This window comes from Dermacentor variabilis, chromosome 7 (genome assembly GCF_050947875.1).
Source record: "Dermacentor variabilis isolate Ectoservices chromosome 7, ASM5094787v1, whole genome shotgun sequence".
Classification (NCBI taxonomy): Eukaryota; Metazoa; Arthropoda; class Arachnida; order Ixodida; family Ixodidae; genus Dermacentor; species Dermacentor variabilis.
The window spans coordinates 29,266,750-29,280,180 of record NC_134574.1 but is presented as its reverse complement, the minus strand read 5'-3'; the positions used below and the strand labels follow the sequence as shown (position 1 = coordinate 29,280,180).

Genomic DNA, 13,431 nt, shown 5'->3' with positions numbered 1-13,431 from the left:
GATGACATTTTCGTAAAAGGCGGATTATATGGCCGTTCTAATATTTCACATAGGGAATACTGAAAGAAATATCGTAAAGTGTTGAGCCGTATTGCTCCCATTAAAGCCAGCCTTGGTAAATATGTATGTGCTTTAACACTCAAAATTACTGATGGCTTTTTATGATGCAGGGTCAAAGGGAGTTCAATGCATGCCAAGTGTGATGGCTCAGTTGAGATGTAATGTGCGGTGGCGTGTGTGTAGCACAAAAAAAGCTAAGGAGGAAAGGGTGAACAGGGACCCAGCATTCCACGCCTTCGAAGTGCATTTTTATATTTACGTGAACTTTGAGATGCATGATACTATTTGGGCGCTACGGTGGCTGGCTGGGTCCGGACTAACTCTCGCCGACTGTAAGGGTCATTGAAAAAAGAAGAACGCAGGCAGTGATAGCAGTCGTGCTGTTAAGTAGTCTGACAAATGATCAGCTCAAAATATGGCATTCCTTTTTGTGGTGCGCCCGACATTATAAGAATAATCAGTTCCGTGTTGCTCCGCTTCGTATTTGCGTGAAACACATTGTGACAGGTGAAGTGAAACGGGTCTTTTTCAGGGGACAGAGCGATAGATTGCAGTGCTGCTACACACCCCCATTTTTTTCATTTACCACACACACAGACTCACACACACACACACAAACACACACACACACATAAGTGTGTGTATATATATATATATATATATATATATATATATATATATATAAATACATATATATATGACAGAACAGAAAATGCTTGTTGCCTTGAGAAAGATTGGCCTCCCATCGAAATGTCAGCACGATAACCAACTGTGATATTAGAATTATGCCATATTTTCACTGATGTCGATCTCTCTCTCTCTCTCTATATATATATATATATATATATATATATATATATATATATATATATATATATATATGTATATATAGTGAGAGAGACATTAGCATAGACAGTAGAACTTACAGTTGTGCTTACTGTGCTCGTAACAGTCACTACCACGCGACAATTTATATATATATATATATATATATATATATATAAATTGTCAAGTGGTAGTGACTGTCAAGAGCACAGTAGCACAACTGTCAGTGGTGAAACCAAATCTTTGGTGGGCTAACTTGTAACTTGTGCCCACAACAGCAAGTTACACCTAAAGCACAACTATAGCGGCGAACACAGTCAGCAATCGTCGGAAATCTCATCAGGCGGTCAAGTGCGCCGGCTTTTATACATCAGTTGTCGAATGTTCCACAGTAATCGCTGGGACCCGTGTGTCTTCCACACCGTTCTAGACCATTCGCGTCGAGCATACATGCAATCAGAGTACACAAGGTTCGGTTACAACAAACAGAGGATGGAATCATCGCTAACTGTCGAGAAACTTCCGATACATGGAGGCGCGGCCTTTGCTGTGCGATAACATTTGTTAGGCGGCGAAACATCGTTACCCGATAAAGATAAACAAATGCACGTTTCTCTCTCTCTCTCTCTCTCTCTCTCTATATATATATATATATATATATATATATATATGTATATATATATATATATATATATATATATATATATATATATATATAGAGAGAGAGAGAGAGAGAGAGAGAGAGACCAGGGGATTTCATTTGGTGCGGTTCTAACTTAAACTTGAAATGAAGGCAGAATGAGGCGTAGTCATGTGGTTCTTTGTTATTTGCCTGCAGTTCCGGAAGTAGAGCTACATCCACGAGGAACATAATTGCTTGTTAGCTTCTTGGGTGCAGCGGCCGTAATATGCATCCAAGTGAACCTCGCCTTAACTTTGAAAAGGAGAACGGTACGTGGTAGGTTGAGAAAATTAGAGCTAAGGTTGGCATACAGTCAAATTATGTATATTTATGGTACCGGAGCAATTACGTGCGCAGACGAAAGCTTGATGAGACGACTGCAAGCCTATGGCACCCATATATATTGTGAACGGCTTTGTACTGCGCTGTGGCATACAGAGTCCATAAGGGACAATATGGCGGCAATTATATGTTGACTCGCCGCCTCATAGTAGCGCGACTTGTATATCTGTGCGGCTCCTGGAAGAGCGGTGCTATAACTCAATATGGTCTCTCCTGGATCTTTCGCCCAAGTACAAATTTTTTGTGAGCGTTGTTGGAACTGAGCTTTGCAAATAAAACGAAAAAGAAATTATAAGATTTGCGAAAGGAAAAAGTCGAGTGCACCAATACTGAAATACAGGAAGAAAGACCAAAAAAGTAAGCATAACCAATGCAGAGATACAGAGCGTATAAAAAAGTATTAGTACACATGTCGAGAGACGTAGATCGTTCAAGATGTGCTGAAAATTGCTCGACATACAATATTACACTAATTCTGATAAATTTATCCTCTAAGAGATTGTTTGCGGACAAAATAGCCAGCCCCGGCTTTCGTTTATCCCGTCAGTGCATGTACGAAACTTGAGTACAAGATAGGATACTCTTTGCTCCCTCTCATATTTCTTAAATGTGACTCCGTTACTGGAAGGCGATCGCCTTTATACGAAAGTCTATAAAGACCAACTGACCTAGTACCTAAAATTTTGGTACTAGGAGCTAGACCTAGTACCAAAATTTTAAGACATGTCACCCCCAACGCTAAAGATCTCTCATCCCACACTCGCAGACACAAAAGTGTTTTAGGATTTCTTCAGATACCCTAAAATTTGAGGAAAGCTCGGAACACATTTAGAATTAATTAACACGCTTACCTACCCCAAAATCATCATTTACGGCTCCATAATCCAGGTCCATGGCCTAAGCCAGCATGAATAACCTAAATAAGAGCTCCAAGCGCATGGAGTATACGCCCAAAGAAATCTTGTCGTGACCTATTTCCCTACAGTTAAACGAGGTGAGCATTATACTATTGAAACTGGTCAAAATAATTAGGCAAAGTGTGCGACTGTCTTCAATACACAAAACGCCACCTCCTCTAGTTTACCGCTGCAATGAAAACGTAGGCCAGTTTTATGTCAGCTCTATAACAAACATAATAGGCCTCCTGAGCGTTGCCCTCGTGGAAAGCACTTTTGCAAGGTTTGCCCACCCACGCACACAACTCATGAACCAAAATTGAGCCACTCAGATTTCACCCACAAAATGAACCAACAACTTGACGTTGACAGAAGCACCATAGCGTGCGAACTACGGTCCAACATATGTGGAAAAGAGTACATTGTGCAAACTGATACACCACTGTACCTGTAATTCAACAACCACACATCGCATGGTGCTTAACTTCGAAATTTGGATCTTTCGAAGTTCCGGCACCTACCCAACCGTGGTATCAGGTTCATCAATGTCCCCGTTCTCTAAACCAGCTATGGAAATACCTAAAAGCGGCACCGTGAAAAAAGGATAACTCGGCTGTACACTTATTATTTATTTACCACTACTGGGGGGGGGGGGGGGTGCTGTCTCTATTTTGAGACATAGCGACAGTTGGTACATATTTTAGCACAAAAAATAAATCATGGGGCTCACGTGCGAAATCTGCAGCCAGAATATGAGACACGCCTTAGTAAGGGACTCCAGGATAAATTGAGCCACCTGGAGTTATTAACCGCCCACTTAAATCTAAGTACACGAATGAATTCGCATTTCGCTCATATCGAAATGCGGCCGCCATGGTCGGGATTCGATGCCGTGACCTTGTGCTTAGCATCCCAGCACCATAGCCACTAAGCAACTACGGCGAATAGTAAAAATAAAAGAACAAACACTCAAATTATACAAACAGATTAACAGGTGATATGGTTAGTTGAATTCTCAATTAACTCTTCAAAATGCAATATGAACAGCGACCCATCCAAGTTGTTGAAAATTTCAACTGTCAGTGGAAAAAATATTTTAAAAGTGTCAATGCATGTACTAAAAGGAACGATGTTTAGTGCAGGACTTTGTTGGGTTGCACCTGCGCTGGATGATACAAGAGAGAAAGGTGCCTGAATACCGAAAGGGCGTGTGAATGATCTTGTGCAGCATAATTATTTGTTCCTGTGTGGACTCAGTTTCAAATTTTGCAATGCTAAGATATGACAATGTGATCAAGGCAAAAGGTGACGATAATAGCGACCGTATATGAAACTGATGCTTTGCTTCTAAACTTATTCCTAAAGGTCAATCTCACATGCACAGTGAGGGGATCAACGTCTCAGGCGTATTATAGTATCGGATGAACCAGTGATTTGTAAGCAGTTGCCTGAGATTTCATAGCTGCATTTTTTAGAGTTCGTTTGAGGTAACTAGGTTTCGTACGTGCTTTTGCAGAAATGTTATTATTATCAGCTTGCCATTTCAAGATATATGAAAAAACATCCAGGTATTTGAAGTCATTGCCGGGAGACAAGTGACTACCATAAATATTGTAAGAGAAAAGTAAGGACTTTACTCTTCGACCGAAAGACATTGCACGCGTTTTACTGATAATAACAATAGTTTTGCCACGCCTTAGTCCATTCGGAGAACAATGAAAAAACTTTGTTTACTTCCTGTCGATCATTAGCGTTGCTAGCAATGCTATATAGGACGCAGTCATCAGCTTATGCACACAGCTTGACCCAAGTGCTACTAGTATTTTTACTGCATCACATATGTAAATTACGAATAACAGGCCACAGCAGCGAGTCCTGAGGCATGCCTGATGTAACTGTGGTTGATAAAGACTCTGCGTGATGCAAAAGGACAAATTGAGATCCCAATTGTAAGTGCCACAACCACGCAGAATAAAATCTTCTGGTCAGTTATTAGGTGCCTTCAGTACTCAATTACCTACAATATTATGGCTTCGAAATATGGAAGCTTCGAATAAATCATATAATTAATTTTTCTTGCTATCAATATAGTGTTTGCCGAGTTTACTTTCGAGCCCGTCGATTGCTCTGTCCACTTCTTCAAGGAACTTCTCGAGAAGGAAGCTTCGCTACCTCGATGTATGTCGTTTGAAACTCAAACGTTATGCTGCCTCATGACATTCTTCTGCATTAACAACACACACTTCGTGTTTAATGAATATTTTTCCTGCAGCGGCTTAAAACAGCAATGGGAGCGTCCGTTTCCATTGCTTGCTCGAACACTGCCCTTGAGGCACTTGAAAATTCTGCGATGGCCTCGTCGAAGACCGCTCCAAATGTTTGCCCAATACACAGACGAATGTTTTTTGAATAATTCGCCGCGAGAACGTGCTGCTTTCGTTGAACTTCTGAACTCTTTTGTACCATGTAACCAGTTCACCATGGAAGAAAAGAACACTGGACAGATTACCTTCCTCGACGTCCTCATAACATGTTCGCCGAAGGACATTACAACCTGTGTGTCCTGGAAAACGACCCACGCGTGAGGTTTGACTGCGCGCATCGTATGGGACAGAAACGCTCTGTTGCCACTTTACTTTTCTTTCGCGCATTGCGCATCGGCTCCGAGCCTGGGCAGCGCATGCCTCAGCTAGCCGAGGAATGAAACGACCTATCCAACAATGGCTACCCAGCACAGCCTCTGAGGATTGATCAATTGCAGTCTTCAGTCGCTTGGGCAAATACTGCCCTAGAGGCACTAGAAAATTCTGCGATGGCCCCGTAGATGGCCGCTCCAAATGTTTGCCTGATACACAGCCGACTGTTTTTGATTGATTGGTCGCGAAAACTTGCTGCTTTCTTTGAGCTTTGGAACACTTTTATACCAAGTATCCAGTTCACCATGGAAGGAGAAAATTTTGGCTAGATTGCCTTCCTCGATATCCTCATAACACGTTTGGCCAAGGGCATTAGTACCAGTGTGCATTGGAAAACAACCCACGTGTGAGGTTTGACTCTTCGCATCCTATGGGACAGAAACGCTATGCTCTGTTGCCGCTTCACTTTTCTTTCGCGCATTGCGCATCTGCTCCGAGCCTGGACTGCGCAAGCGTGAGCTAAGCGTGGCAAGAAAGGATAGGTGATAGATAGGTGAAGCTGGGAATTTTCAAAGAAGGATTCAGCAGCACGAGAACGATGTCAGGAAAGACAATGCAAGTTCCAACGCTTTCGCGGATAAACACATGATGACTAACCACATCACCGATTTGGTGTCTGGAAGCATAATCGCGATCGAGAAGCGCCTATGTTCAAGACTACTCTTAGAATTTTTAGAGTACTAGAAACACGATTAAACGGACACGGGGTAATCTCCCCGAGATATGCATGCACACTCGGCGCCGCCTAACACATAAATAATCTCCCCCCTTGCGCTCATGTTCGTTGTGAACAAGGGACCCATAGCAGTTTCGAAACGTTCTTTCATGTTTTAATTCCTTTAGAACCTCATGCGAGTGCCACTTTATTTTATATCGTATAACCAGTGCATTTGCGGCTAAGCCTGCTAAACCAATGTAAAAAAGTTCTGGGGTTTTATGTGCCAAAACTACGATCTGGTTATGAGGCACGACGTAGAGGGGGACTCCGGAAATTTGAATCACCTGGGGCTCTGTAACGCGCACCTACATCGAATTGCACGGGTGTTTTCGAACTTTGCCCTCATATAAATGGGCCACCATGGCCGGGATTTAGTCCTGCTGAGTGGTGCTTACGCCAAAATTTGGAGTTGCAGTCCTTGTAGAGCCCTTGTGTCGGCTTCTCTAGTGATACATATTGCTACGTGTGATACGTGTAGCTGAAGCCCAATGCTATATACAATTTATTTAGAGGGAAGATCACGGAAGGCCAAAATGCCGACGCTATATCAAGCCGGCGCACGTCGTCTTATTCTTCCTCAGTGCAGCCACACTGTGGCGGCTGTTCTGTAGCATGACCCTGGCAGTATAAGCACCGGCCCGGTGCTGAATCTACACATCTGCGATGAAAAGTGTGTAGTATGGCTTTAGTCTTGCCACGTGAACGATGTCACTTGCAGCCGACGATGACGCTGAGAGGTCGGCGGGGATGACTTCATACGTGCCACGGTCACTTGTCGCACCACATGGTATGGGCCGGTGTAGCGGGACAGCAGCTTGTCGGAAAGGCCCACACGTCGAAAGGGTGACCAGAGAAGCACCAGAGTGAACATCGCGATGGTGGCAATCATAAACGCTTCTCTGATGTTCCTGTGAGGCCTCGAGACGGGTGCGGGCGAGCTGGCGCTCATGGAGGGCGTGTGCGATCGCGTCGCAGGCGTATTCAGTGGCTGAACGTGTGGCCGAGGGCAACAAAGTGTCTAAGGGCAACGCGGGTTCTCGGCCTTATAAGAGGTAGAATGGTGAATAGCCGGTGGTGTCGTGACGCAACGAATTTTGCGCGAACGTCACGCATGGTAAGTGAAGACCCCAGTCGTGGTGGTCGGTCGCAACGTACTTCGAAAGCATGTCGATGATGGTCCGGTTGAGGCGCTCCATGAGACCGTTGGTCTGTGTGTGGTATTACATGCTGAACTTGTGCTTTGTCGAGCAGGAGCGGAGGTGTCCTCGACGAGTGCCGACAGAAAGCTGCGGCCACTGTCAGTGAGCAATTGGCGCGGAGCACCGTGCACTAAAATGATGTCATAGAACAGAAAGTCAGCAACGTCAGTAGCACAACTTGTCAGAAGCGCTCTGGTGATTGCGTACCGCCTGGCATAATCAGTAGCGACGGCGACCCATTTATTTCCCGAGCCCGAGAGAGGCAACAGTCCAAGAAGGTCTAGACCAACACCGAAAAAAGGGTTCCGGTGGGATGTCGATCGGCTGGAGACAACCAGCTGGAGGTGTGGAGGGCCTCTTCCGGCGCTGACAGGGCTCACAAGCGGCAACGTAGCGCCGCACGGAGCGGGCGAGACCCGGCCAAAGGAATTGACGTCGTACGCGGTTGTATGTGCGCGAGACGCCCAAGTGTCCAGCCAAGGGAGCGACGCGAAGTTGTTTGAGGACAGTCGAACGCAGGTGCGCTGGAATTAAGAGCAGAAGGTCAAGGCCGTGTGCATCGAGATTGCGGCGGTATAATGTCCCCCCCTTAAGGAGAAACATACGCAGAGATGCGTCGCCAGGCGTTGACTCCAGATGGCCGATGAAGGCTCGTAATGAAGGATTGCGGCGTTGCTCGTTGCCGATTTCAAGCAACTGGGATACAGAAAAAACGGAAGCCATGGCGTCCACATTAAACGGTTCGTCGATGGGGTAGCGGGACAAACAATCGGCATCCTGGTGCAAGCGTCCCGTCTTATATACCACTTAGAAGGTATACTCTTGCAGGCGTAACCCGCAGCGAGCGAGTCGTCCCGTGGGGTCCTTAAGCGAGGATAGCCAGCAGAGCGCGTGGTGAGCAGTAGAGCAGAAGGGGCGTCCGTACAAGTAAGGACCAAACTTCCCAACAGCCCACACAAGAGTGAGGCACTCGCGCTCTGTGAATGAATAATTGCGATCGGCGGGTGATAGAAGTCAGCTGACGTAGGCAAAACGCGATCATGCCCACGCTGGCGTTGTGCTAACACTGCTCCTATGCCGTGACCACTGGCATCAGCTCGAAGTTCCGTTGACGCAGACTGGTCAAAGTGGGCCAGAATTGGAGGTGTCGTAAGGAGAGTAGTGAGCTGAAAAAAAGATGCGGCATGGTCAGGTCCCCTAGAAAATGGGGCGTCTTTCTTCAAGAGGTCGGTAAGGGGACGTGCGATGGTCGCAAAATCCTTCACAAAGCGTCGAGAATAAGAGCACAGCCCTACAAGACTACGAACGTCCTTGGTAGACTTTGGAACAGGAAAGTTCGCAACGGCGCGAATTTTGTCCGGATCAGGTCTCACGCCCCTGGCGTCCACGAGGTGTCCAAGACAGTGATTTGGCAGATAGCGAAGTGACATTTTGACGAGTCCAGCTGAAGAGCGGCGCGGCGGAACACGTCAAGAATCGCAGCAAGATGGTCTAGATGCGTGTCAAATGTTAGCGAATAAACAATGACGTCGTCAGATAGCACGAACAGGTGGACCACTTGAATCCCTGAAGCAAAGAGTCCATCATTCGTTCGAAGGTGGCGGGCGCGTTACAGAGGCCGAAAGGCATCACCTTGAACTGATAAAGGCCGTCACGGGTAACAAATGCCGTCTTCTCTCGGTCCATGTCGTCGAAGGAAATCTGCCAGTAGCGGGACCGTAAGTTCATACAAGAAAAATAGGTGGCACTGTAGGGGCAGTCTAGAGCGTCCAATACGTGGCAAAGGATACACGTTCTTTTTTGTGATTTTGTTCAGGTTGCGATAGTCTACACAAAAACGCCACGTTCCATTCTTCTTTTTGGCAAGTACGACGAGAGAAGCTCAGGGACTACAGGGTGGCTCGATAATGTCCTTTGCAAGCATCCTTTTGACTTCCCGTAGGATAACGGCTTCTTCGGACGCAGAAACACGATATGGACGCCGGTGAATAGGGTTTGCATCGTCAGTGTTTATGCGATGGGTCACGACGGACGTTTGACCTAAACGCCGATTGTCAAAGTCAAAAATGTCGCGATAGCCTTCAATAACACGGCAAAGAGCTTCAGCTTGAGCAGGTGTCAGGTCAGAGGAAACCATCTTCTCAATGTCGGCGTCCGTACCGTGCGATGGCGTCACGGTATGGGCTGAGATGTAACGATTTTCCACTGTGAATGGCTCGACCTCATCATCCTGCAAAGCACTAACTATAGCCAATCAAATCCCCTGAGGCAGAACTTGCATTGTTAGCGGGAAATCGACAAGGGGAAGGCAGGTGCGGTTGCCAGTAATTATCAGCACAGTGTACTGCACGGTAACACCACGTGTCTATAACTGCCGGAACTGGTGCGACCACGTTATTACCGTCAGGTACAGCTGGTGAGGACAAGTCGACGTCTGTCACCGAGTGAGGCAGTAGGCGAACAAAATCCTTGCAGTTCAAACGGCTTTGGGTGGGCCAACAGGGTCGGCAAGAAGGGGCAAGTCAAGGCGAAGTGAACCGCCCGGAACAATCAATGAGGGCAGAATGATTGGCAAGGAAATTCAGACCGAGCATGTGTTCGTGAGGGCAATCCTCGATGACGGTGTAGAGAACGACTGTGCGTCTCTCAGCAATGGTGAGCCGGGCAGAGCACATGCCAACAAATAGCGACAGTCCCTCCGTGGGCGACTTGTACAACTCGGTTCGGGGCGGGCGCCAGAACTTTCTTGAGCCGGCGGCGAAGAGCAGCACTCATAATGGACACATGCGCCCCGGTGTCAATCAACGCGCACACAGGAACATTGTCGACGAGAACGTCCGAAAGATTCTTGTTCGTGGGTAAATTGAAGCCAGGATTTCGTGTCAATGTCATCATTGCAGCTTCACCTCCAGGAGCTGCGCTGTCTAGTTTTCCGGCCGGGGTGTGGCGAGTAGGTCGGAGAAGGAGCACGGCGTGACGGGGGTGAACGAGTTTGACGACGGGTGGGAGAAGGCGAGTGGGAGTATCGGGGTAGTGGCAAAGGCGTCGCAGGGTCAGATGATGGAGCGCCCATAGAAGGGGCGAAGGAAAAGAATGCGCTAGAGGGGCGAGGGTGATAATCAGGAGAATAGCGCATCGGAGAAGTCCAGTGGCTGCAGCAGTGGCAAGCGACATGTCCAGTGAATCGGCAGTTAAAAGAAATCGGCTTGTCGTCCATGGTTCGCCATTCGGAGGGGTTGCGCTGTCCATAAGAGGAGTAAGAAGAGCGCGGTGGGGACGTGCGTACAGAAAGAGGTTCCGAGCGTAAGTGACGAATGGATTGCAGGCCGACATTGGACAACTCTTGAAGGACGACGGCCTGGATCAAGGAGATTGCCAGCGGAGAGTAATCAGGTGACGGGAATGAAGGGGCCGTCGGTTGTGCCGCTTCGATATGACGACGAATGATGCGGGTCAAATATTCAAATCGCGATGGCCGGTGAAAGAGGTCGTCACAGGATGACGTACCAGCTGTGCTGGGAAGTCACGTGATGTGCTGGGATACCCAGCGGCTTTTAGCACGCTCGAGACGGCGGCCCTCCTTGAGGATCGTATCGATGCCGGTGACGTTCGTAAACACCAGTAAATTGAAGGCGTCGTCAGCAATGCCTTTGAGGACGTGATTAACCTTATCGTCCTCAGACATGGTCGGGTCAGCCTTGGCACAAAGGGCCAAGACGTCAAGAATGTACGACTCATAGGACTCGGTCGATGTCTGTACACGTGTTGCAAGGGCTTTCTTGGCATTGACTTGGTGACCGAATGGATTGCCAAAAAGGTCGCGGAGCTTCTCTTTGAAGAGATCCCAGCTCGAGATCCCCTCTTCTTGAGTCTGGAACCATGCAATTGGAGCTCCGTCGAGGTAGAAAAGAACGTTCGCAAGCATAATAGTCGGATCCCACCTGTGACTGTTGCTGACACGTTCGTGTAAGCGGAGCCAGTCGTAAACATCAGGACGGCCGACTTCGTTGAAAACACCAGGATCCCGAGGGATGGAAGCGGCGACGTAGGTCGGGGCTGCAGGTGGTGACGGTTGTGTAGATGAAGTACCGCCAGCAGGAGCCGAAGTTGCACTGTCGCCGTTGCGACCGCTGCGAAGCTCCACGACGGGTACGGGGAACGTCCACCTCCACCAAGTTAATGTTACGTGTAGCTGAAGCCCAATGCTATATACAATTTATTTGCAGGCAAGCTAACGGAAGGCCAAGATGGCGATGCTATATCGAGCCGGCGCACGTCGTCTTCTTCTTCGTCCTCAGTGCAGGCACACTGTGGCGGCTGTTCCGTAGCAATATAATACGTATTTTACACGTGCATGAGAAACACATTTACTTAGAAGGTCCTGTATTAAGTTGAGTGGCCTTAAAATGAAGAGGTGTAGCGCAGCACTCATAGCACTGACGATCTCTTTTCAGTGTTTCCTATTGAACGCGCTATCGAAAGGAAGGCGCTAAAGTTCGAAAAGTAATCCGCCAATATAATCTAACACATCTCGAAATATAACTGCAAACTTCTTGTATTACACAATTTCCTAATAAATTTAACAATGTCATATGAGGAAGGTTATTGTAATCATTCATTCTAGTTGTTTAGAGAGCGTTCCACCTGTTTACGAGATCCGTTAAAACTATTTACGAGGGAGCAGAAGAAAGTGAGGATTACTGGGTTTAGTACGCCTTCTGCCCGACATTCTATTATGTTTACGATGAGTCTCCGTTACAGCAAGACACGCACTTGCTTAGTTTTATTTTATTATACGATAACTGCTGGCGTCCACTGGTTTTGATGCTGCTCCTTTTCGGACGTAAAAGAGATAAACAAGCTTCACTTCCAGATAAGACTGCTTCTGAAATATATATCGCTCCCTGTTGCGCGCCTGCGAGCGTAACTCCTTTTCCGGGAGAAGTCTTGGTGCTCTAGAGACTTTCGAATACCCTTGAGACAGCAGTATGAGATATTGACACGCATGCTTCTTTATCTTTATTCGGGGACCATCTTAATCGGCTAAGGAATGTTAAGCAGTGGTGCTTAATGCAGGACGCGCCTACATTTATCAAAAGATTCTCGAATGTTATGCTTTGGCTGGGTTGCCATAAATCTTCTTGTAATCTGATAAACACGTGACGCGAATGTTGTGCTTTACGGAAGCCACACGAGCACCAGGGATTACAGTGTAACCTTACAAAAGTCATGCATAAAAGGTGGCGCGCTCGACACGTTTATCAGATTTTCGACGATCTCTTATTTTGCTCACCGATATCGTTCTGTTCGAGTGTTACCTGTTTTGCTGGGCAGTAGTTCGCTCAATAAAGAGGTAAAATTGTAACTCATTCTTTTCACGCTACGTCTTTAGTCACTGTCACTACAACGTAACCATGTGGTGCCTTTCATGTAAACATTTTTCTCGGTTTTGTGTCATGCAGATCATATGCGCCTCCAAGGACCTTCAGCCATCCCCTAAATAGTGGAAAAAACAACATTGATATTAACAGTAAATGTGAAGTACTCACTGATATCCGAACTTGGTGTGCCGGCTGGAAAAGACAATGGTAGATTTCTTAAATTAGATATTTCTTTTTTGTATTTATGGTCATTTAGTTCTCTAACCGAGAGGACGGGATGGACAAACCCTTGATCGCATCTGGACGTAGGTATGTCATTTATGAAGCTTTTCATTCGTCCCGCATGACACAACTACCTAGTCATTCAAATTTGATTAACATATTGCACTGGTATTCAATTTGGCGTAAGTACGGCAACAAAATTATAGGTACTTTTGCACCAAAATAATTTATTCTCATGGTGACCTGTGTAAGAGGTAACTATGCCGCGGAACATGTTTTTTCTAACAGTAAATCGCTCCGTTTTATAGACACAATCATAACGACCATGCTTTCGCTGCTGTTCACAATGCTGTGTCAGGTTTTGCTTTGGAAATTGAAGAAACAATAAGATAAAGCTATCCAATATTCAA

At 46.5% G+C, this 13,431-nt stretch overlaps 1 protein-coding gene across 1 annotated transcript in view; it reads right to left on the bottom strand.

The window, feature by feature from the left end:
• The window catches only part of LOC142588993 (uncharacterized), a 113,416-nt gene extending 100,431 nt beyond the window's left edge, over positions 1-12,985 (bottom strand). Inside the window, exon 1 of the mRNA XM_075700787.1 lies at positions 12,968-12,985. The gene's annotated coding sequence lies outside the window, so the exon portion shown is untranslated. The remainder of the gene's footprint in view (positions 1-12,967) is intronic.
• Between the last annotated feature and the right edge of the window lie 446 nt (positions 12,986-13,431).